The sequence below is a fragment of the Rhinatrema bivittatum genome, chromosome 5 (assembly GCF_901001135.1).
Source record: "Rhinatrema bivittatum chromosome 5, aRhiBiv1.1, whole genome shotgun sequence".
Taxonomy (NCBI): Eukaryota; Metazoa; Chordata; class Amphibia; order Gymnophiona; family Rhinatrematidae; genus Rhinatrema; species Rhinatrema bivittatum.
The window spans coordinates 365,686,588-365,710,340 of record NC_042619.1 but is presented as its reverse complement, the minus strand read 5'-3'; positions in this window follow the sequence as shown (position 1 = coordinate 365,710,340).

Genomic DNA, 23,753 nt, shown 5'->3' with positions numbered 1-23,753 from the left:
GAAAATCAGCTGACCCGTCCAAAAGAAAGAAGCCATAGGGGGCAGACTTGCCCTATTCTACCAAAGATGGGTCGAGAACTTCGGAAAAGTGGGTCCTAGCCATCATTCGAGAGGGATATAACCTGGATTTCCACCACCTCCCTCCGGACAAGTTTGTGGAATCCCCCTGCCACGACCCTTCCAAGAGGATGGCAGTGGAAGCTACACTGACCAGATTGCTAGTCTTAGAGGCTATAACACCGATGCCTCCACAACAAATAAATACTGGACAATTTTCCATCTATTTTTTTCGTCCCCAAGAAAAGGAACGTTCCGGCCCATCCTGGACCTCAAGTCTGTCAACCGCCACATGAAGATCCCTCGCTTCCGCATGGAAACCCTGCGCTCGGTAATAAGGACGATTCAACCGGGAGAGTTCCTTACATCCCTGGATCTGTCGGAAGCCTGCCTACACATTCCGATCCATCGAGAGCATCAGCGTTTTCTACGCTTCACGATCCTGGACCGTCACTACCAGTTCCGGGCACTACCATTCGGGTTAGCCACAGCACCCCAGACGTTCACCAAGATTATGGTGGTAGTGGCAGCAACACTGAAGAAGGAAGGGATCCTCGTACACCCTTATCTAGACGATTGGCTGATCAGAGCGAAATCCCCAGAAGAAAGTCACCAGGCGACCAACAGAGTCAAAACTCTACTGGAGAGCCTCAGGTGGGTGGTCAACACAAACAAGAGCTGTCTGCAGCCCTCTCAATCTCTAGAATACTTGGGAGTCCGGTTCGACACCAAACAGGACAAGGTCATCCTGACACAGACAAGGAGATCAAAACTGATGACCCAGTTGCGAACCCTGTTGAGCGAGCTTCGTACCACAGCATGGGACTACCTCCAAGTCCTCTGCCTCATGGCATCCACACTGGAAGTAGTGCCATGGGCAAGGGCTCACATGAGACCTCTACAGCGCTCACTACTATCACAATGGAATCCGCTGTCCCAGAACTACACCGTACATCTTCAGCTCCCAGACAAAGTTCGGACCCAACTACGATGGTGGCTACAAGAAGCCCACCTGAGCCAGGGAGTGAGGCTATCCTCCCCAACCTGGATCCCTCTCACCACGGACGCCAGCCTACGAGGATGGGGAGCACACTGCCAGGAACTAACCACCCAGGGGCAATGGAACAAAGAGTCAGGATGGAACATCGATCTCCTAGAAGCCCAGGCAGTCAGACTAGATTTCTTAGCAGGAGCCTCCTTCAGACCTCTTCGCAGCCTGTCTCTCCAACTATTAACATTGAAAACTGCCTTCCTGGTGGCAGTCTGGTCGGCCTGTCGTATCTCCGAGCTACAAGCACTGACCTGCCGGGAGCCATTCCTCAGACTTACTCCGGGAACCATCCAGTTACGCACGGTCCCGTCCTTCCTCCCCAAAGTGGTTTCTCACTTCCATCTCAACCAAACCATCTCGCTACCATCGCCAGATGAGCATAAGAATTTGGAAGAGTCTCGCAGTCTATGCCACCTCAACGTCGGCAAACTCCTAGTTCGATACCTGGAAAGGTCGGAATTTGTACGAAATACTGACAATCTATTCGTCCACAGCGGGAAGAAGCAAGGGGAAGCTGCCTCGCGAGCAACCATAGTCTGCTGGATCAAAGAACTTATCAAGGCGGCCTGTGTAGAAGCAGGCGAGCTGCTGCCTTTACAAATCAAGACCCATTCCACTAGAGCCCAGGCAGTCCTGGGTGGAAACCAAGATACTGTCACCTGCCGAGATCTGTCGGCCGGCGACATGGTCCTCCATCCACACCTTCTCCAGGTTTTGCCGCCTGGATGTTCAGGCTCGAGAGGACAAAGCATTTGCAAGGGCAGTACTAAGTGGGTCACAGGCAGCCTCCCACCCGGTTCGGGAGTAGCTTTTATACATTCCATTGGTCCTGAGTCCATCTGCTACAAGCTAGGAAATGGAAAAATTACTTACCTGATAATTTCATTTTCCTTAGTGTAGACAGATGGACTCAGCATCCCTCTCACGGCTGCCATCATTCATGGAATTCTCGGGTGATGTCCCGAGAGCGAGTTATTCACGGGTAAGCCATGCTTTCCTCCAATTAGGACACCCATCCTACCGGGTGTCGATGTTTCTCGGTTGAGGGCACTGGCGGTCTCCAGCTATAACCAATTCAACCAGTTCAAATTAATCAATTAATCAAATTAATCAGTTCAAATTAATTCAAATTAATCTTCCAAAGGCCATGTTTATGCTCCCTGTTTAATGTAACTTTATCTTCTATATAGTTGGTAATTGGTTTCCCCTAGTTCCATTGTAAATCGGTACAATAAGACCTCGTCTTGAGCATCAGTATATTAAAAGAATTTAAATAAAATAAATCAAGTTATCCAAGTTATTCAATCATGCATTTATCCATAATTGCTTTTCGAGGAGAATACTGAAGAGCTGCACTTCCTGCAGGGGTATATGTACTAGGACTGACGTCAGATTGAAATCTGATCAGTCTCCAACTGCTATCAGGAGTACACTATACCCATTGGTCCTGATTCTACCTGTCTACACTAAGGAAAATGAAATGATCAGGTAAGTAATTTCTCCATTAGCTAATAATTAGGACAATATGCTACTGGTAACCATTTAGCTAGTACTGTTGCTGATCTTTCATTTATATATAGAAAAAAAAATAAAGCAGTCAATAGAATCAAATTGAGGCATTAGAGCTAGTTTGCCCAGTACTGTATGTACTGGATTTCATGTTACATGGCAGATACTGCATGTGATCTAAACAGATTTTTAAACAAATCAAGAATATATTTTTCTGTTTCCAAAATGCCACCTTCAAGGTATTCTAGTATGGCAGTGCTGTATTTAAGTAAAGGTTTTAGAAAAAGTGAAATACCAAGAGTGGTCTGATTAGTGTTTAGTTATTCAGAAGTTCTAGGATATTACTTTAAGACTCTGCTGTATTACTCATTCTGTAAGGAAGATAATTCAAATTCTACACCTCAGCCAGGTTCAGAGAAGGGGATTCTAGGCCCAAAGGCCTCAACTGGGCAAGTTACTCCCATGGCTCATCTTCATATAAGATGGACTCCATGATTGCTCAGGTGTCAAGCTACTTGGGATCACATCCATGGCCTGTATAAACTAAGGATTGGTATGACCTGAAAACTGTCACATTTCAATTTGATAAAGAGCTTGCTTCAAATTGAATCCCAAATCCTTAATTTCCCATCCAGCCTTGTTTGAAAAGCCCCTCTAGAAGAACACCACACTGAGACCCAGGGATGCTAAGCTTTTTTCTCCATAAAAACACAATGAATCTTTGATCCTCCAGAAATCTAAATACACATTAACCTCCTGGAAAGGATTCTTCTGTACACTCTAAAACAGGAATGACCAGCTTTCCTCAGCTGAAGGCCAAGCAACTGTTTAATAGAATTTTCAAGGGCTCCACCTAACTCTGGGATCACAAGGTATATGATAATGAGTATAAAACACAAGCATCCAACATGTGCTGTACATATGAGTACACTAAAGCACTGAGTATTGCATACTGAGTGTAATCATGTTGGCACAATAAAACATTTTCAGATGTGTATTCTGATGCATTTATTAGCTGTCCCATTGCAGTCTTTCCCCCTGTTTTAGGAATAGAAATGTCTTCTTCCAAGAAGAAAGCTGGGATCACTGAGAGATGGTTGGATTTGGTAAGGGAAAGAAGAATGCACAGAAGAAATTAAGAAAGAGAATATATGAGTGTTGGAGATTGATATAGGCATTAGAAAGGAATCTGGGGAAGATATGGGAAGCAGAAGGGAATGCATGAGTTTCTGTGGAAAAAATATATGCAAATTTGAGTTGCAGGGAAGATCAGAAGGGAAAATAGTTTAAGGATCAAAGGAATAGTTTAAATAAAAACTTATTTCTTGGACAGAGGATTACAAAATCAATGGTAAAAAAAATAAATCATGACAATTCAATAATACAAAACACATGAGCTTTATACAAGTGTTGAGTCTGCATATAGTGAGCCGAGTAATAAGACCAGAATCTACCCCACATAGTCGTAAATTCCACTTTTTCCTTTTAAGAGTGCATCAGTTTCTCAGTACAAGCTACCTTGAAAAGCTGCTTCCTTCAGTTCTCCGGAGAAGTCATCCCTATCCAGAATTGAGCATTGTGAATCTGATTAGCTAACATCTGTTGTTTTTCCCCCCAGTGAGACAGGCTTCCAAGATCCCAATAATGCCATCTCTGGAGAAGTAGGAATATTTCAAAAATTTGAGAGATTTCCTCAAAAGCTGCTTCCAAAAATCTTGTGCTATGTGACTAGTCCATCACATGTGCAAGTGAGATCCCAGACATCCATATCCCCTCCAGCACTTAGCATCGTAGCCAAGGTTTGTATTCAGAAACAAGGTAGGATACAAATAAGTCGGCCCTTTTCCTACATATAGAAATGTGCATCTTCTCCCATAATACTTCCTAGTCCTCTTTGTTGTAATGAATTAAGTTCAGTATTCCATTTATGTATTAGACTATGTACCTGAGTCTTGTGCCCCCAACTAACTCCAGAAGACTTCTATGTACCATAGAAATAGGCTTAACCTTGGATTTAGGGTCTCTCCTATATAAAGCCATTTCCACCAAATTAAACTGTTGAACTCAGCCAGCATTCTTCAGTTCAGTCAAGAATTTCAACAGCAAGTCATACTGCGAGAGTACTAGCAGATATGATAGTATCCTTTAAGCAGCTGCAGTATCAGTATCTGCTCCACTGACCATATCTGTCCGATATATTCCAACCCATGAGAAGTGCAGTCGAGAGTATTGTCAAATGAGAACTATACAGAAATCACTGGATTGTGTAGCTTTCAAAGAAAGGGGAGGCAACTTTTTCTCCCCCAACCTTAATGACCCCTGCCCTTGACACCATATGAACAAAGTGTGAGCTATAAAAAAAAAATCTTTGCCTGCAAAGATTTGATGGATGGAGAGCCCTCACGTAAGCCAACTTCTCACCTACCACAAATGCTCTCTAAATAGATATCTACCCCAAAGAACCAGACTGCAGCCAAACCTGCAAGAGGACCAAATGAGAAGTTCAGAAATAAAGCTGAATGTTTAGTAATGCTATACCTCCCTTATGCTTAGGTAACCACAAGGTACACTGAGCTTAATCCAGGAGGGCTTATTCGCCCAAATGAAACTAGTAATTAAACCATTTAGTTCTCTAAATATCCACCTTGGAATAGCACTACGTGTTGAAATAAATATAACAATCATGGCAATACATTCATTTTTAAAATATTCATCCTTCTGAATCAAGCCAAAGGCAAAACTTTCCAGATATTCAAATCGCTTTTTTTTTTTTTTTAAATAAAGCTTTCCTAGCGTGTAGCAGATGGACTCAAAACAAATGGGTATAGTGTGCTCGTGCTAGCAGTTGGAGACGGATCTGACGTCAACACGGGTACATATACCCCCGCAGGAAGTGCAGCAATTCAGTAATTTCCGTCTCCAAAGCAGTTTGGAGCTACCTCACGCTCGCTGAGCGTGTTTCCAAATTCTAACGACTAAATTCCTAGAAGAAACCTATTGAAGCAAGCCCCGCACTCCTGTGATAACAGGCAGTCATTCACCCAGTTGAGTTTCCTGAGCTGACTTCCGTGGTCCCTCGGAAGCGAGAGCCTCGGTCCGGTGGCCGGTTCGCGGCAGGGACCTAGCCGCCGAGTGAGAAGGGCGTGGCTTGGCCCCCGAGCGAGACTGGTTTGGGAGCGGCCTAGAGGTAGCGGGCGCACTTCCTTATGCGCGGCAGTGAAGGTACTCACCCTCTCCCCCCGCAGCCGGAGACAGCCCGGGTCGCAGCCGGGAAGCGCCGAAGACAAGGTAAGGCGTATATCTTTACTTGGTCTCCGAGGAAGTGTGGACTAACTGGGCCTGCCTGCGAGGCAGCACCCCAAGGAGGTCGCCATTTTGCCTGCCTGCTAACCTTCGCCGATAGTTAGCGCACGCGATAGGCGCACGTTTGCACATTGTAAGCCGCCCGTTTCTAGGTGCACATTTATAAGTCGCCAGTGTATAGGCACACGTATATAGGCGCACATTTCTAAAACGCCGTTCATAGGCGCATGCTGTTAAGCGCACTTTATTGGGCGACACCGAATTTCAGGCGCATGGAGCATAAGAGATCCCATGCGGCCGCAGAGCCAGCACCTCCAGAATCTGACATGAAAGCTCTAAGCCTCTGCTCAGCATGCAACCTCAGAGCCACACAGAGCGAGGAAGCAGACTCACTATGTGCCCAATGTGAGGAGGCCATGGGAGTTCCAGGACAGGACCGGCCCCAGCCCAGCGGTTCCTCAGGGAGCACACCGGACTTAGCAGGCCGCGGCGAGCAACCAGGGAACCCGAGAGACTTGGTGCCCCTACGGCCAGATCCGGCTTCGCTTTCCTGGGTGGAATTATTCAAAGGGATTCATGCCTTTGTCCAGATGCAGTCTGCTCCTCGAATGGGTCTTTCCGTCCCGGTTGATCCGGTCCCTGGACCCTCGAGACCTAGGCGCAGCCACTCACCACCCGACAGCCCTGCTTATGGGGATTCGGAATGCTCCCAGGAAAGTGAGGAGCCCCCCAAGGAGGGTGAACTTCCCTCGGAGATAGAGCCATATCGGACCATGAGGCGCTTCTTTCGGGAAAAGGATCTTTCAGGCCTGGTCTCACAATGCCTACCAGAACTGGCCATTCCGGGCCAGGACACCCCAGGGGACCCTAAAATGAACCCCCTGTTAGAGGACCTGCGCCAACCGGCTCACCATTTTCCCCTCCTACAGGCAGCACAGCAGCTAATCGATCTGGAATGGAAGGCACTGGAGGCCTCATTCAAAGGGGGTTGGGCCTTGGCAGGCATGTACCCTCTGGATCCGGCGTCTAAGGAGCTGCTGGCGTGCCCCAAGGTAGACGCCATAGTTAACGCAATAGTGAAGCACATCACCATTCCGGTTGAGGGGGGAGCGGCCCTCAAGGATTCGCATGACCGACGTATGGAAACCATTCTGAAACAAGCCTTTGAGGTAGCAGCCATGCCCCTACGAATCGCGACCTGCTGCACCGTGGTGACGCGCTCCTGTTTATCACAGGCGAGAAACAACACCCAGGGAGCAGACATGGAATCAGCTCTCGCATTTCTCACTGACGCAGCCTCTGACCTCGTCCGTACGGCAGCCAAGGGAGTGTCCTCGGTGGCAGCCAGGAGACAGCTTTGGCTACGTAATTGGGTGGCCAACTCGTCCTCCAAGACACAACTCACAAGAATGCCCTTTAAGGGTTCCTTACTGTTCGGCAGCGATCTCGAACTGGGCTACTAAATGGGGTGCCTCCCCATTACCCCGTCTACCAGAAGACAGGGTGAGGAGGAGCCAGCCTTCTTTTTCTAGACCATCTAGAGGTAGAAATTTGCAGCGCTTCAACCCTTACAGGACTCGCTATCGAGCACCTCGTTCCCAGGCCAGTAACCAGTCCTTTCGGACTAAGCACAACAAGAAGAGAACCGGCTCCGGTTCTGGCCCCGGCCACACCCCACAATGACAATCAGCCGACCCATCCGGGGGTAGCAGCCATAGGGGGCAGGCTAACCCTCTTCTACCGCAGGTGGGTCGAGATTACTTCGGACCAGTGGGTCCTCTCCATCATCCAAGAAGGATATTACCTGGATTTCTTTCGGCTTCCGCCGAACAAGTTTGTGGAATCTCCTTGTTCCCCGCTCAAGGCAGCGGCACTAGAAGTGACCTTACAGAGGCTCCTGGCCCTAAAAGCCATAATCCCAGTACCTGCAGGAGAGGTAAATTCTGGGCATTATTCCATTTATTTCATAGTACCCAAGAAGGAGGGCACTTTCAGGCCCGTCCTGGACCTCACGTCAGTCAACCGACACCTACGGGTCCCCAGCTTTCGCACGGAAACTCTACGGTCTGTCAAGAATTCAGTACAGCCAGGGGAGTTTCTCACCTCCCTAGACCTGTCGGAAGCCTATTTACATATCCCAGTCTATCTGGATCACCAGCACTATTTACGCTTCAAAGTCTTGAATCAGCACTTCCAGTTCCGAGCTTTACCCTTCGGGTTAGCCACTGCGCCGCGGATCTTTACCAAGGTCATAGTAGTAGTGGCGGCGGCACTCAGGAAGGAAGGAATTCTCGTCCATCCCTACCTGGACGATTGGCTGATCAGGGCAAAGTCACCAGAGGAGAGCCACCGGGCAACCAACAGTTATAGCTCTTCTGGAAAGCCTTGAATGGGTAGTCAACATAAACAAGAGCTCCCTACAGCCGTCCCAGACACTGGAATACCTAGGGGTCCTATTCGACACCAGAGAGGACAAGGTCAGCCTGACCTCCAAGAGAAAGTCAAAACTCCAGAGTCATCTACAGGCCCTGCTGAGCGCCAGCCGGCCCACAGCTCGGGATTACCTACAGGTCCTCGGCCTCATGGCGTCCACTCTGGAGGTGATACCATGGGCGCGGGCTCATATGAGACCGTTGCAACGCGCCTTTCTATCTCGATGGAGCCCACGATCACAGAACTACACCGTACACTTACCTCTACCGGCCAGAGTACGGTATCAACTACGGTGGTGGTTGCAGCCCGGCCACATGAGCCGGGGGTCAAGAATGTCCTCCCCAACCTGGATTCTGCTCACCACAGATGCCAGCCTGAATGGATGGGGAGCACACTGCGAGGAACTCACCGCCCAAGGGCGGTGGACCAGAGAAGAGTCGAGGTGGATCATCAGCAGACTAGAGGCACGGGCAGTCAGGCTAGCGTGCCTGCGATTTGCCCACAGACTTCGCGACAGAGCGGTCTGAGTGATGTCAGACAATGCCACCACGGTGGCATACATCAATCGTCAGGGCGGAACAAGAAGCCAACAAGTGTCCCTGGAAATAACTCCCCTGATGTTTTGGGCAGAAGCAAATCTCCAGGACATCTCCGGCGTCCACATTGCCTGGAAGGACAACACGAAGGCAGACTTTCTCAGCAGAGAAAGCCTAAACCCGGGGGAGTGGCAGCTGTCACCCACAGCCTTTCAGATAATTGTGGATCAATGGGGGACGCCAGCCATGGACCTCTTAGCGGACAGGTCCAACGCTCAAGTACCCAGATATTTCAGCCGCAGGCGGGATTCTTGGGCTCAGGGGATCGATGCCCTGGTACAGCCGTGGCCTCAGGGGATCCTGCTATACGCCTTTCCTCCATGGCCCCTGCTGGGTCCATTGTACACAAGATTCAGCGACACAGAGGCCTAGTTCTTTTAGTGGCCCCAAACTGGCCAAGAAGACCCTGGTACGCAGACATGAGAAGACTACTGGCAGGGAACACTCTACCTCTTCCTCCCTACAGGGACCTGCTGCGGCAAGGTCCCATCCTCCACGAGGATCCGGCTCAATTCTCTCTTACGGTCTGGCCATTGAGAGGGCTAGAAGAAAAGGGGATACTCGGAGCCGGTTATAGATACACTCCTCCGAGCACGCAAGTTCTCCACATCCCTAACATATATCAGGATCTGGAGAGTTTTTGAAGCCTGGTGCGACTCTCTCGGCACCAACTCGCATGTCGCTAAGATTCCTATCACTTTGGACTTCCTACAAGATGGACTTCAGAAGGGTCTGTCCCTCAGCTCCATCAAGGTTCAGGTAGCAGCACTGTCTTGCTACGGTCCCAGGAGTGACGGCAACACCATTGCCAAACACCCAGACGCCTCACGTTTCCTGAAAGGAGTCAAACACATTCGCCCGCCACTGCAGTGGCCAGTGCCCTTGTGAACCTCAACCTAGTATTGGAATTTTTGGCGGGATCAGCCTTCAGGCCCCTTCGAGGCCTGTCCCTTCGTTTGTTAACCTTGAAGATGGTGTTCTTGTTGGCTGTGTGTTCAGCATGCCGCATCTCAGAGCTACAAGCACTATCCTGTCGTGATCCATTTCTCAGAATCACTCCAGAGGCTATCCATCTTTGCACGGTTCCATCCTTTTTACCCAAAGTGGTCTCACACTTTCACCTCAACCAAACCATATCCTTGCCTACCACGGAAGGTTTGAAGAAGTCGGAGGAAGGTCGAATGCTACGCCATCTCGACATCGGCAGACTGCTGTCCAGATACCTGGAAATGTCAGAAGCAGTACGAAAGACAAGACCACCTGTTCGTTCTGCACAGCGGGAAGAAGCAAGGGGAAGCGACCTCACGGCCAACCATCGCCCGCTGGATTAAAGTTATCAAGGCAGCCTACATAGAGGCGGGAAAACCACCGCCTCTACAGGTCAAGGCTCATTCTACCAGAGCACAATCTGCCTCTTGGGCAGAAGCTAAGCTGCTGTCGCCTGCAGAGATATGTAAAGCGGCGACGTCGTCCTCCCTCCATACCTTCTCCAGATTCTACCGTCTGGATGTCCAGGCCAGGGAGGACACAGCATTTGTGAGGTCAATCGTAAACTGTCCTCGGGCAGCCTCCCGCCCAGTCCGGGAGTAGCTTTTGTACATCCCATTTGTTTTGAGTCCATCTGCTACTTGCTAGGAAATGTAGAGATTACTTACCTGATAATCTCGTTTTCCTTAGTGTATGCAGATGGACTCAGCATCCCGCCCAGCTGCCTGCATACATGGGGATTCACCGACTCACGGTAAGCCATGTTTTCTTATAATAGGCCATCCACCCTGCCGGGTGTCGACGCCTTCCGGTTGAGAACACTGGCGGTCTCCAGCTACTATCAATCGGTCAGGGTAATCCTGTTCATTTAATCGATCGGTCAGCTACAGCTTTTGCAAGGAAGATTACTGAATTGCTGCACTTTCTGTGGGGGTATATGTACCCGTGCTGACGTCAGATCCGTCTCCAACTGCTAGCACGAGCACACTATACCCATTTGTTTTGAGTCCATCTGCATACACTAAGGAAAACGAGATTATCAGGTAAGTAATCTCACCATTAAGACATCTCTACAACAACCGGTTGTGGCATGGGTCCTCAATGCACGGCTCATGCATTCTTCTTTTGAGCCACTGCACTCCTGCAAACTCGGATATCTTACATGGAAAGTAATTTTCCTAGTAGCAAACACATCTGCTCGCAGGGTATGTGAGTTACAGGCCCTTGTGACCTACTCACCTTACACAAGGTTCCTCCATGACCGGGTGGTTCTCCAAACTCACCCTAAATTCCTTCCTAAGGTGGTAACAGATTTTCACTTAAATCAGTCCATAGTCTTGCCCACTTTCTTTCCAAGGCCTCACGCTCATCTAGGTGAGCGAGCTCTACACACCTTGGACTGTAAGTATGCGCTAGCATTTTATTTAGACCACATTACTACCCACAGGAAGTCCACCCAACTCTGTTTCTTTTGATAAAAACAAACTTGGAGTTGCGGTGGGCAAGCAAACTCTCGCCAATTGGTTGGCAGATTGTATTGAATTCTACCAACAAGCAGGCCTTCCACTTCAGAGACAAGTGAAAGCGCACTCAGTTCGGGCAATGGCAACGTCAGTAGCACACAACTGTTCAGTACTGAGTGCCAACATCTGCAGGACTGCGACATGGAGCTCTCCACACCTTTGCAGCTCACTATTGTCTAGAGAAGGCTGAACGACAAGATTCTGTCTTTGGCCAGTCTGTCCTAAGGAATTTATTCCCAGTGTAGAAACCCAACTCATCCTACCTCAACCCGCTGTGAATTTCAGGCTGCCTTATCCTTGCCAACAGCAGCCCAGTTGTTGTGCCTGTTGCACTTGTGTGCTGTGTGGCCTGATTCGTATAATTCAGCCTGTAGCTTGCTATTCACCCATATGTGAGGACTACCACCCTGCTTGTCCTGGGAGAAAGCAGAGTTGCTTACCTGTAACAGGTGTACTCCCAGGACAGCAGGATGTTAGTCCTCACAAAACCCACCCGCCACCCCGCGGTGCTGGGTTCAATAACGTTTTATTTTATTTTTTGCTCGTAATTTTTTGCTACAAACGAGACTGAAGGGGGACCCCTGGTGGCCACAGGGTTAGTGCCATGCTGGATATGCTCAGTGTGGCTAAAAGATTAGGTCTTGTTATCCCCTTACTGATACACGAAGACCAGGGGGGCTTCATGCCCGGACGTATGGCGGGAGACAACATCAGGAAGATTATTAATCTTACTCATGCTGCCAAGCGAGCTAAAACTCTGTCCTGTTTGGGGTAGATGCTGAAAAAGCATTTGACAGAGTACATTGGTCTTTTTTATTTCAGGTTATGGGGAAAATGGGGGATTGATGACCATTTTCTTAATTGGGTTAAAGTATTTTATATAAAAATCCTACAGCCTGTATCAAGATCAACGGTGGGTACTCCAACAATTTTGAGGTGCAAAGGTGAACAGCAGGGGTGTCCATTGTCACTGCTACTATTTGCAGGAAGTGTGGAAAGGATCAGGCAAAACCGGGACATCAAAGGTATCCAAATTGGGGGGGGAATCATCATAAAATATCCCTATATGGAGACTATATTATTTACCCTAGCAGACCCTGAGGTATCTCTGAGCTCAGTAGGGAAGGAGATATATACATATGGGAAGGTATCCGATTTTAAAATTAATATAGATAAATTAGAGTTGTTACCTATCTTCTTGCAGGAGGAATTCCGCCTCTGGCTTAAAGGGCTTTTCCCTTTTCAATGGGCACGTACGGCTGTGAAATATCTAGGGATAATGATTGGATCGGAATATTCTGAATTATTTCAGTTAAATTACCCTCCCTTGTTTAAAACCCTGTAGAAAGACTTAGAATCATGGGAATGGCTAATGATCTCATGGTTGGGTAGGATTACAGTGGTGAAAATGTCCCTATTGCAGAAGATTGGGTATCTTTCAAACGCTACCTTGCCAGGTGCCATTGGGTTATCTTAGAGCCCTGCAAAGAAAAATCTTATTTTTTTTGGAAAAGACAGCCCCCGCAAATTTCAAGATCTGTATTATATCAATCCAAGACAAATGGGGGTCTGGGAGTCCCTAATATTAAATATTTATGTAGCTTCCCAATTGAAGGCTGTGGTTGAATTTCACAATAAGATAAAACGCAAACAATGGGTGGTAATAATGATGGGGGACAGAAATATACAGAACAGTTTCTGGGCGACAGGTATAATATATCATTTCTCCGAGACTTCCCCGTGTACAACATGCACCCTGACAATATGGAGAGCATGGTGTCCCCATATTGTGGGCAAAAGGCGATATACCTTCTCAACAGCGATTAGGCAATGTGAAGACTTCAGTGGGGAGAGAGTGCAAACTGTTCTCTCAATGGGTAGAGAAGGGGTTAATTACAGGCAGATGAAATTTAATGTGGACAAGTGCAAGGTGTTGCATATAGGGAAAAATAACCCTTCCTGTAGTTAAACGATGTTAGGTTCCATATTAGGAGCTACTACCCAGGAAAAAGATCTAGGCATCATAGTGGATAATACTTTAAAATCGTCAGCTCAGTGTGCTGCAGCAGTCAAAAAAGCAAATAGAATGTTAGGAATTATTAGGAAGGGAATGGTTAATAGAACGGAAAATGTCATAATGCCTCTGTATCGCTCCATGGTGAGACCGCACCTTGAATACTGTGTACAATTCTGGTCGCCGCATCTCAAAAAAGATATAGTTGCGATGGAGAAGGTACAGAGAAGGGCAACCAAAATGATAAAGGGGATGGAACAGCTCCCCTCTGAGGAAAGGCTGAAGAGGTTAGGGCTGTTCAGCTTGTAGAAGAAATGGCTGAGGGGGGATATGATAGAGGTCTTTAAGATCATGAGAGGTCTTGAACGAGTAGATGTGACTCAGTTACACTTTCGAATAATAGAAGGACTAGGGGGCATTCCATGAAGTTAGCAAGTAGCACATTTAAGACTAATCGGAGAAAATTCTTTTTCACTCAACGCATAATAAAGCTCTGGAATTTGTTGCCAGAGGATGTGGTTAGTGCAGTTAGTGTAGCTGGGTTCAAAAAAGGTTTGGATAAGTTCTTGGAGGAGAAGTCCATTAATGGCTATTAATCAATTATACTTAGGGAATAGCCACTGCTATTAATTGCATCAGTAGCATGGGTTCTTCTTAGTGTTTGGGTAATTGCCAGGTTCTTGTGGCCTGGTTTTGGCCTCTGTTGGAAACAGGATGCTGGGCTTGATGGACCCTTGGTCTGACCCAGCATGGCTATTTCTTATGTTCTTATGTTCTTACACAATTGGACAGGTATGGCTGGGATAGTCTGTCATCTCCTTTGAGCTTAAGGTTAAGTATCATTTATCGCGACTGGACTACTTCGCCTATTTGCAGCTGAGAGACTTTCTGCACCCTAAGAAAGTACAGGAGGATCTATGCAGGGGGAAATCACTATTTGAAGGCATCTGAGATAATGCTCATACGATGAAAGGGGCTATTTCAAAACTATATCTAATAATAAGGTTAGTGAACATAAAGCTAAATACATGCTTGCTTGGGAAAGAGACCTGGAGATTGGGTTCACTGATGAAGACTGGGACTTGTGTTTTTTGCAGACATGCTGTGTTTCCCGTCGATAGGATGAATTAGCCATATGCTGTCTGGGAGCGTGCACACGACCAGGAGTAGGCGGAGTTTTCCTTAGTAAGTCACAGAGCTTTGACTCTGTGCAGTCGTCTTCCCGCGTGAACGTTCATTTTCCCTCAGTTTGGTTTTTTCCGAGACTGTGGTCAGATGGCCCCCTGGGCCCAGTGTCAGCGCACCAAAAAAAATGGCACGCCTGCGATCGGGCTCCTATGCCGGGACCGGCGAAGAAAAAATAAGACGGCGAAGAGGGCCTCTTCACTTGGTCCGGGGGGCCCTCTCTGTGCCGATCCGGGCGCTGGGCCTAGGTTTGATAAACCTCCAGCAGCCGAAAAAAGAGCCCAGGCACTGACTCCGTTGCCTCCACGGGACAAAAGACCCCCAGATGCGTCGATTGGGCTCGGTGCTCTGTGTGTAGAGTGCCTTTGGCACAATTGACACATGCGATGCACTCGACGCATTTGGACCCCACGGTGCACAAGAAACTTGGAGGTTGAGCGCATAGACCTTCAGCCCTTAGCATTTTTGGACTCTGTCTTCCAGGTTCTGGTGGCATCTCGGAAGCCTTCCACCAGGCTGGTGTCTGGTGTGAGGGGCATGGCTTAGATCCTTTCTCCTGTCCCCTTCTCCAGCTGTTGGACTATCTCTCACCTCTCAGAGTCTGGACTTCATACCAGCTTGGTTAGGGTTCACCTTAGTGCCGTCAACATGTACCATCAGGGTGTTGTTGGCATGCCCATTTCGGTGCAACTGTTAGGCTGCTTCATGCGGGGCCCCCTCTCCGGCCTCCTGTGGCGTCCTGAGACCTCAACATTGTCCTGGCACAGCTCATGTGCTCTTCTTTCGAGCTGCTACAATCCTGCGATCTGAAGTTCCTTACCTGGAAAGTGATCTTCCTAGTGGCGATTACTTCAGCTCATAGAATCCGTGAGCTTCAGGCCCTCGTTGTGTACGAGGTTCTTCCATGATCGAGTGGTCTTGCGTATGCATCCTAAGTTTCTGCCTAAGGTGGTGACCGATTTCCTCCTTAATCAGTCAATCATTTTACCCACTTTCTTTCCGAGACCTTATTCCTGCCCTGGGGAAAAGGCTGTCCACACCCTAGACTGCAAGAGGGCCTTGGCATTTTATTTAGATTGCACAGCCGACCAAAGGCAGTCCACACAGCTGTGTGTTGACACCAACTGGCTGGGAATGGTAGTGGGTAAACAGACCTTGTCTAACTGGCTGGTGGACTGCATTGGCTTTTGCTATGCACAGGCAGGCCTTCAGCTAGCTGGCAGAGAAAACACTCATTCTGTGCTGGCTATGGCAACATCTGTGACTCATTTGTGTGCAGTTCCCATTGTCAAAATCTGAGCTGCAACCTGGAGATCTCTTCACATGTTTGCGGCTCATTACTGCCTGGACAAGAATGGACATCAGGATAGTGCCTTCTGTCAATCTGTCCTGCGCAACCTGTTCCAGACATGACCCCCAACCCTCCTGTCGTGCCTCTTGTGGTAACCTGACAGTCCTTGGTCGACCAACAGTGCCACAGTTGTTCTTGTGCTTGTTGGCACCTTGTTCTGTTTCTCTTGGTCTCTCCTGTAGACGAGGACAGTCTGGAGCTCTGTTCTCAGCTGGGACTACCATCTTGCTTGTCCTAGGAAAAGCGCAGTTGCTTACCTGTAATAGGTGTTCTCCTAGGACAGCAGGATGTTAATCTTCAGGAATCCCGCCAGTCTCCCCACGAAGTTGGGTTCTCCTGTTTTTTCTTGTGTTTTTCCTCGCTCGTATTTTTCTCTGTTACGAAACTGAGGGGGGACCTTGCGTGGGTGCATGGATAGCGGCATGCTGGGCATGCTCATTGTGCTCATCAAAACTTCTAGAAACTTTGAAAGTTTTCTGTGCCGGGCTTCATCGGATGGTGTCTCATACGTGTGAGGACTAACATCTTTCTGTCCTAGGAGAACATCTGTTACAGGTAAGCAACTGTGCTTTTTTGTGCAACAGTTTTACATGGTGTAGTACTTAAATGGTTGCATTCAGAAACTGAAACCATTCCTTTCCCCTGTTGACAGCAACTCTGCAAATCCATAGCTGCTCCTAGATGCAGAACAATGTCATCTTATTCGGTTGGTACATGACATATTTTGACACAACAGCCCTCTCATCCTCCTCCTCTATTGGAGAATGCCAAATGACTTTATTAAGGGTCAGCAGTTTGTGCAAGTATGTCCACGATAAGCTAGTGAATATTCTCTGCCTGGGAGATCTCATTTTTGAACTTTTTTTGAATAATATCTTTATTCAAGGATGTACCAATACAGAAAAGCAGTATATAAACGCAACATAAAACAGAGTACAATCCTTAATTTTTGTAACTTTTCACCCCCTAAACCACCCCCTACCCCACCCCCCACCCTGATACATACAAAACTCTCCGTGAATAAGAAAGGTGGGACAGATAGTTATGTAAGTAATTATGGAAACTATTACAGATATCCATCAACGAGCAATAACACCAGCTAAATACATGCATTTCCTGGGTAGCGCCTCTGTCCCCGGAAGAGGACAAGCAAAATACAGTTAACTATAGAGTAGCCAATCCATCAGATAGCAATATATGAGGTTCTAAAGCAAAGGTACCTGGAACCCTCTGCTAACTTTTCTCCATGTCCAATGGAGCCAACACTTGAGTATGGAGAGGTAAGGAAGAATAAGTACCCCATATGTCCCTAAAGAAGCATTTTTTCTTGTAGGAAAATCGCTTGTATTTAGACCCATACTCCAATTGGTAAAGCTCAGTCATCTGGCCAGCCCACAACGAGTCCGTAGGCGATTCCCGGTCTAGCCAGCGCAACAAAATGCATTTTTTTTGTAATAAGACATGCTTTAAAGAGAAAAAGAACATTGTCAATATTCGTACTATTATCACCGCAATCATTGTTCAGGAGGCAAAAGGAGCAGGACCAGATAACTTCAGTGTGAAAAAGCTTCGAAAGAGAAGTCCTTATCCTCTCCCAAAAGTCTTGTATGCGAGGACACTCCCATAGACAATGAATGAGGGAAGCAGGAGTTTGAGAGCATTTAGGACAGTCCGGCGAAGTAGCAATTCCATCTTGTAAGCACGAGCCGGAGAATAAACCATCCGATGGAACACTCTTTGTTGCATCTCACGCAAGGCTATGTTGCCGGACACTTGGTAAAGAGTAGCATAAGAGTATTGTAGCATAGAGGTAGTCAGTTCTTCACCACAGTTCTTAGACCATTTCACCAGCAGTGTATCATAAATACCATAGGGACAGTTTGCACAGTAAAACGCATACAAACATGATAAATTGCTTTTTTTCTTGAAAACATGTTAATAAATCAGCATAAGTCATTATCAATAACACCCCTGGTATCTTGTAATGTAGCCCGTACCTTAGCTCGTAATTGGGCATATAGTAAAAAGTGAACATCTCTGAATCCCAATCTCTCCTGGCATTGAGCAAAGGTATATATAGCGCCCGTAGACTGATCTAGAAGACCTTTAAGAGGCCACTGCGAGGTTGTCCGAAATGAGTGGGTTGCAGGTAAGTGAGCGGGGGGAGAGAGAGCAGAAAGACGTATGGGATATTGTAACGATACATTCATCAATTTACGTGTGATGCCCCAGATCTTTCTAACAGTGCGCACCAATTGATATTTCACTGACAATTTCTGAAAAACTTTGGAAGTCGTATGTAAAATATAACTAGGATCCCAGGGAGCACAGATAGCATGAATCAGGTGAGGGTCAGTGTATTCAGTAGTGCCAAAGATCCAGTCTCCCAGAAATCGTAGGTTAGCCGCCCAAGAATAAGTCATGAGATCTGGGACACCATAGCCTCCTTGGCATTTCGGTGCCATTAAAGTCTGAAGGGGAAGGCGGGCCTTTTTCCCTTTCCACAGAAAATGTCGCATTGCTTTCTGCAAGATACGGAGATCCTTTGAGACAACGATAACCGGTAGCATCAAGAGCTTATACAAGATTTGTGGAGCAATTACCATCTTTATAAGCGCTATCCTCCCTGAAATGGAAAGCGGAAGAGAGTGCCACCCCTCCATTTTTGCAACAACTTTTTTAATCGTAGGAGTAATATTTAGGGCATACCAACGATATGGGTTAGCATGTATAATAATACCCAAATATTTAATAGTTGTATCAGCCCATTTCACCGGAAAATTTGGCCATGCCTCCCTGAGGGAGCCCCTAATATCCAATGCATCGGTCTTATCCAAATTCAGCTTAAATCCAGACAGAGTGTGGTAACAAGTAAATATCTGTAACGCCTTTGGGAGTGGAGTGCGTGCATGTGAGAGAAGCAGTAAAATATCGTCAGCAAACAGTGTAAGATATTTCTGAGATCCCACTGCTACCCCCCTGTATTGTAGTTGGGGTGTTTAACTTGCACACTAGAGGTTCCACAGTCAATATAAACAGAAGGGGCGAAAGGGGGCACCCCTGTCTTGTACCCCGAGCAAGATAAAATTCCTCGGACAAAGCGCCGTTCACTAAAATTCGGGCCGTGGGGTTAGAGTATAAAACAGTGATGTAATCAAATATCCGCCCTATAAAGCCAAATTTGGCGAGGACTTTCCTTAAAAAGGGCCAGGCCACCCTGTCAAAAGCCTTTTCAGCGTCGCATGTGACCAATAAGGGGTCTGGCAAATGCAAAAAATGACAAGTCTCAATTGCTGTTAATACTTTGTGTATGTTGACTGTGGACCTTCTCCCAGCAACAAAGCCCACTTGATCCTTAGAGATTAATAATGGCATGATAGATTTTAACCTGGTCGCCAATATCTTAGCATATAATTTAATATCTAAGTTTAGTAATGAGAGGTCGATATGAAGAAGGTACCGTGGGATCCCTGCCTGCTTTAGGGAGAACAATAGTAGCCACCCGCATACTGGCAGGCATTACTTGCTCTTCAGCCATCCTTTCAAACACCCGCTGGAGCACTGGGGCCAGATCAGAGGAAAGAGATTTATAAAACAAAGAAGTAAGACCATCCAGACCTGGCGCTTTCCGCTCAGGAAGAGTTTTTATAGCAGCAATCACTTCCCCTGGGTCAATTGGCTTCTGGAGACAAGCCAATTGCTCCTCTGTTAACTGGGGGAGGGACAACGAGTCAAGGAAGTGACTGCGCTGTGACCATGCCCCTCCCCCGACGTCACTGTGAGCTCCAGCGGCAGTTGTAAAGTGCCTCACCACCAGGCTCCAGCGAGCGGGGAGGCCACCCTCCATCCTGGGCCCCCGCAAGAAGTGAACACCATCTTAAAAAAGAAACGGAACTATCATCAGGAGATGAAGGGAAATGGGTGACTGCGCTGTGTGACCATGCCCCTCCCCCAACGTCAACTCTGTGCTTCATTTACTATTTTTTCTTTTACGTTTTCTGTTAAGTAACCTTTTTTCAAGTTCCTACCTTATGCCTTTGTTAACAATTTTATTATAAATGTTCTCTGTATTTGACTATGGAAATATTTTTCCTGCTTTTTCTGTTTTATGTAAACCAGTATGATTTGCATTTTAATGTAAGAATGTTGGTATATAAAAATTATAAATAAATAAAATAAATAAAATCTATTTCAGTGTCCACCACCAGCGCCGCCGAGTACAGTGTATGATAGTACTGAGAAAAAATCTTTGCAATTTCTTGAGTGGTCGTTTCGATTTTGCCCTGTGCATTCCTCATATTAGTTACTAATTTTGGGGTTTCTTGGGCTTTTATTAATCGGGCCAAAAGTCGCTCTGATTTATTACCATAATGGAAGAAGTTAAATTGGCGGAACCGGAGTGCCTTGGCTGCCCTGGTATGCAGTAAATCATTTAACGCCGTCTGAAGCATCTTAAGTTGGGAAAGTAGTGTATCACTCCCAGAAGTAATAACTTGGCGCTTCAGAGTACGTAACTGTTTTTCCAAGGACAATATCGCTTTATCTAGTTGTCTCTTTTTAAAACTAGAATAACTAATTATTGCTCCGCGAAGAACAGTCTTCGCAGTTTCCCAGAAAAGAGACGGATTCTCAAGATGTTGCTTATTGAATTCCATGAAATCCGCCCATCTCTGCTGCAGATATTTAGGAAATTCTGGGTCACTGGCTAAAAGGGAAGGCAATCTCCACTGACTGGGAGAAAACGTACCCTGTTGCCCCAAGGTGCCCACTACCGGGCTGTGATCCGAAATAACAAGCGTTTCTATAACTGCTGCAGAGAATCTGGGAAACAAGGCTTTTGATATTAAGAGATAGTCAATTCGTGAGCATGCCGGATGTGCCCGAGCGATGTGGGTAAACTCTCGCTCTTCCGGGTGCAGCACTCTCCAAAGGTCCACCAGGTGAAGGTTTTTGCACAAAAGATTTGGACCCTTATTGTCACTAGTTTGTTGTCCCCTCCTTGGTGGATGTCTGTCCAAGGAATAATCAATAACAAAGTTAAAATCACCCCCAATAATAATCGGAGGATCCCCTATAGATGTAAGGGAAGCCAATAAACGCACAAAAAAACCATGATCATAGGCATTTGGGGCATAGACTGAGGCTAGAATGATAGGTGATCCCATAAGCAGACCCCTGATAATGATAAATCGGCCATCCGGGTCTGCCACCTGCTCTTGACATGTAAAAGACAGTGTTTTATGGAAAAGAATTGCCACACCCCGGCTCTTAGACGACCCTGTAGCATAGTAAAGCTGGCCTACCCATTTTTTCTTCAATTTTACTATCTCCGTCTGGAGAAGGTGTGTTTCCTGCAGAAAGGCAATTTTGGTATGTAGCCTATTAAGCCTGGCAAGGATTTTTTCCCATTTGATCGGCGTACCCATACCAGCCACGTTCCAGGTTACAATTTGCTGCGCCATTTTAAATAGTCAATTATAAAACATATCGCCATACTGCGGCGCTCTAGCGCGATAGAATTAAAAAGATCGCCCTGGCATAACTGTTCATGGCGGTATTCCAAAGCAAAACACGCCACCCAGTATTCAATTTCACCAGCTAGTAAAGACATAAGAAATTGCTCAATCTTAGTAACACGGAGTTTAGCTATATATATCCCTTCCCTCCCCCCTGCAATCCCCCCTCCCCCAAGTATACTAGAATAAACATCCCACACACTTATCATTCATGGTACATAGAGCAAAGTTAAAGTACATCTACGACCCCTGAACAATAAGTGGGGTTCTCAAGGGGAACAAGAGCACGAGGTGACATAATGTGCTCAGCCACCCACCCAACCGATACTATTAACGCTGACAAACCACAAGAGGTTTAATAACAAAAAACAAAAGAAATTTCCCAGCTCACAACCCGTGAAGCAGTGATCAAAACCACACAAAAAAGCCCATAGATTAGACTCAGTTCAGCGGCAGCCATTGATAAAGTATGAGGGCTGCTATTTTAAAACCAGTACAGGCCATCATTTACCGCTGGCATGTTGCGTCCATCAAAAATAGTCACAAAAGAAAAAGTCCGATATCCTCATGTAGGTAGAATTCTGTAGAACTAAGAAAAAATAACTTGTGAGAAAAAACCTTGCTTCAACGCGAATTCGCTGCTTCTGCACTCTGCAGAGTGCGAACATAGCTCTGGGCCTCACTTGCCGCCGTAAAGATTTTAGTAGAACCTTGAGTAATTCTTAGACGAGCCGGAAACATCAATGCAAAATGAATATTTTGTTTGTAGAGCTCCGTGCAGACTCCCGAGAACTCCTTCCGTAAGAGTGACCCTAGGAGAAAAGTCCTGAAAGATCAGGATCCGGTGATTTTCGTAAGATAATTCCCTGGCTTTCCTGAAGTGTTGAAGTACCAATGATTTATGGGCAAAGTGTAAAAATCTCGCTATAATCACACGTGGTCGACCGCCTTGGGTCCCCTCTTCTCTGCGGCCAATTCTATGCACTCTCGAGTAGCCCTCCAGAGGGTGACGCCAAAGATTGGGACCACGCTGAGCAACCATGCCTCCAGCGATCTCGAGATATCCACATCCAGTAGTGCTTCAGGGAAGCCGACAAACCGGAGATTATTCCAGTGTGACCGGTTCTCCAGGTCATCAAGTTTTTCGTCTCTGACTTTGGCAGCCTTTTCTAGCTCGTCCATGCGGCGTTCCAATGCGCCAGTGTCATCTTCCGTGAGAGATACTCGTCCCTCGACCCTGTCCACACGGGAGTCAATTTCTGCAAAAGAGGTTCGTACCTCCGCTATTTGTTCTGATAGTTGGTGCAGTCGAACATCAAGAGCCGAGACTACTGCATGGGAGATTTTATCTTCTAGGGATTCCTCCTCTTTATCTACCTCCGAAGAAGGGTCGGCCGCCATCTTAGATTCCAAGGCCCTCAACTTCTTATCTTTTTTCACAGCCCTCGTTGCCATAAAGTCGCTGAAACGTTATTGCGTGGCAGCACTGTAGTTTGGGCAAGAGATGGTTGTAGGATGGGGAAGTTCTAGTCAGCGTAAAGTGCAAATTAGAAGCTGAATGGTTGGGTGGATGGCCGGAGCTCAGCTAGCACGCAGCTACTAAGCCCACCACATCACGTGATCTCATTTTTGAACTTTTTATTTTACAAGAAACAGCATATCCTACACAGTGAAAAGGCAATACAACTGTAAAAATAACAAAGCATATTACCCATACAGCAAATTCCTCCCTAGGCAAAAAACGTAGAAGACATTACCCTCAAAGGGCAAAAATACTAAGGAAACGGGAGAGAGCAGTTCATTAATATTGCTACTTATTTACTTTATCCCAGCGTTCCCAATAACATTTCCAAATCTTATCAGATTACATCTTTGTTTCAATTTGTAAGTAAATTTTTCAATTAGTACAATCTCATAAATTAGTTTGTTCCAAACTGCCAAAGTGGGTGCTTGTTTCCACAATAATGCTATAGTGAATCTCCCTGTATAAATCAGCTGATCGGTTAATATTCTCTTAAATGTTGGCAGGCTCTGTGCTCTCCACAACTCCAGTAAGCATAGTTCCCGTGGTAAGAGCAAACCCCATCTCCCAAATTTTTTTTAACACCCCTCCCAGACTCCAGAAGGCAGTCACCAAGGGGCACACCTACCACATAGTCTGCATCCCCTCCAGCGTAAACGAGAGGTTTTGTGGGGGAGGGGAGGCAGTATAATAGAGGGGACATCTA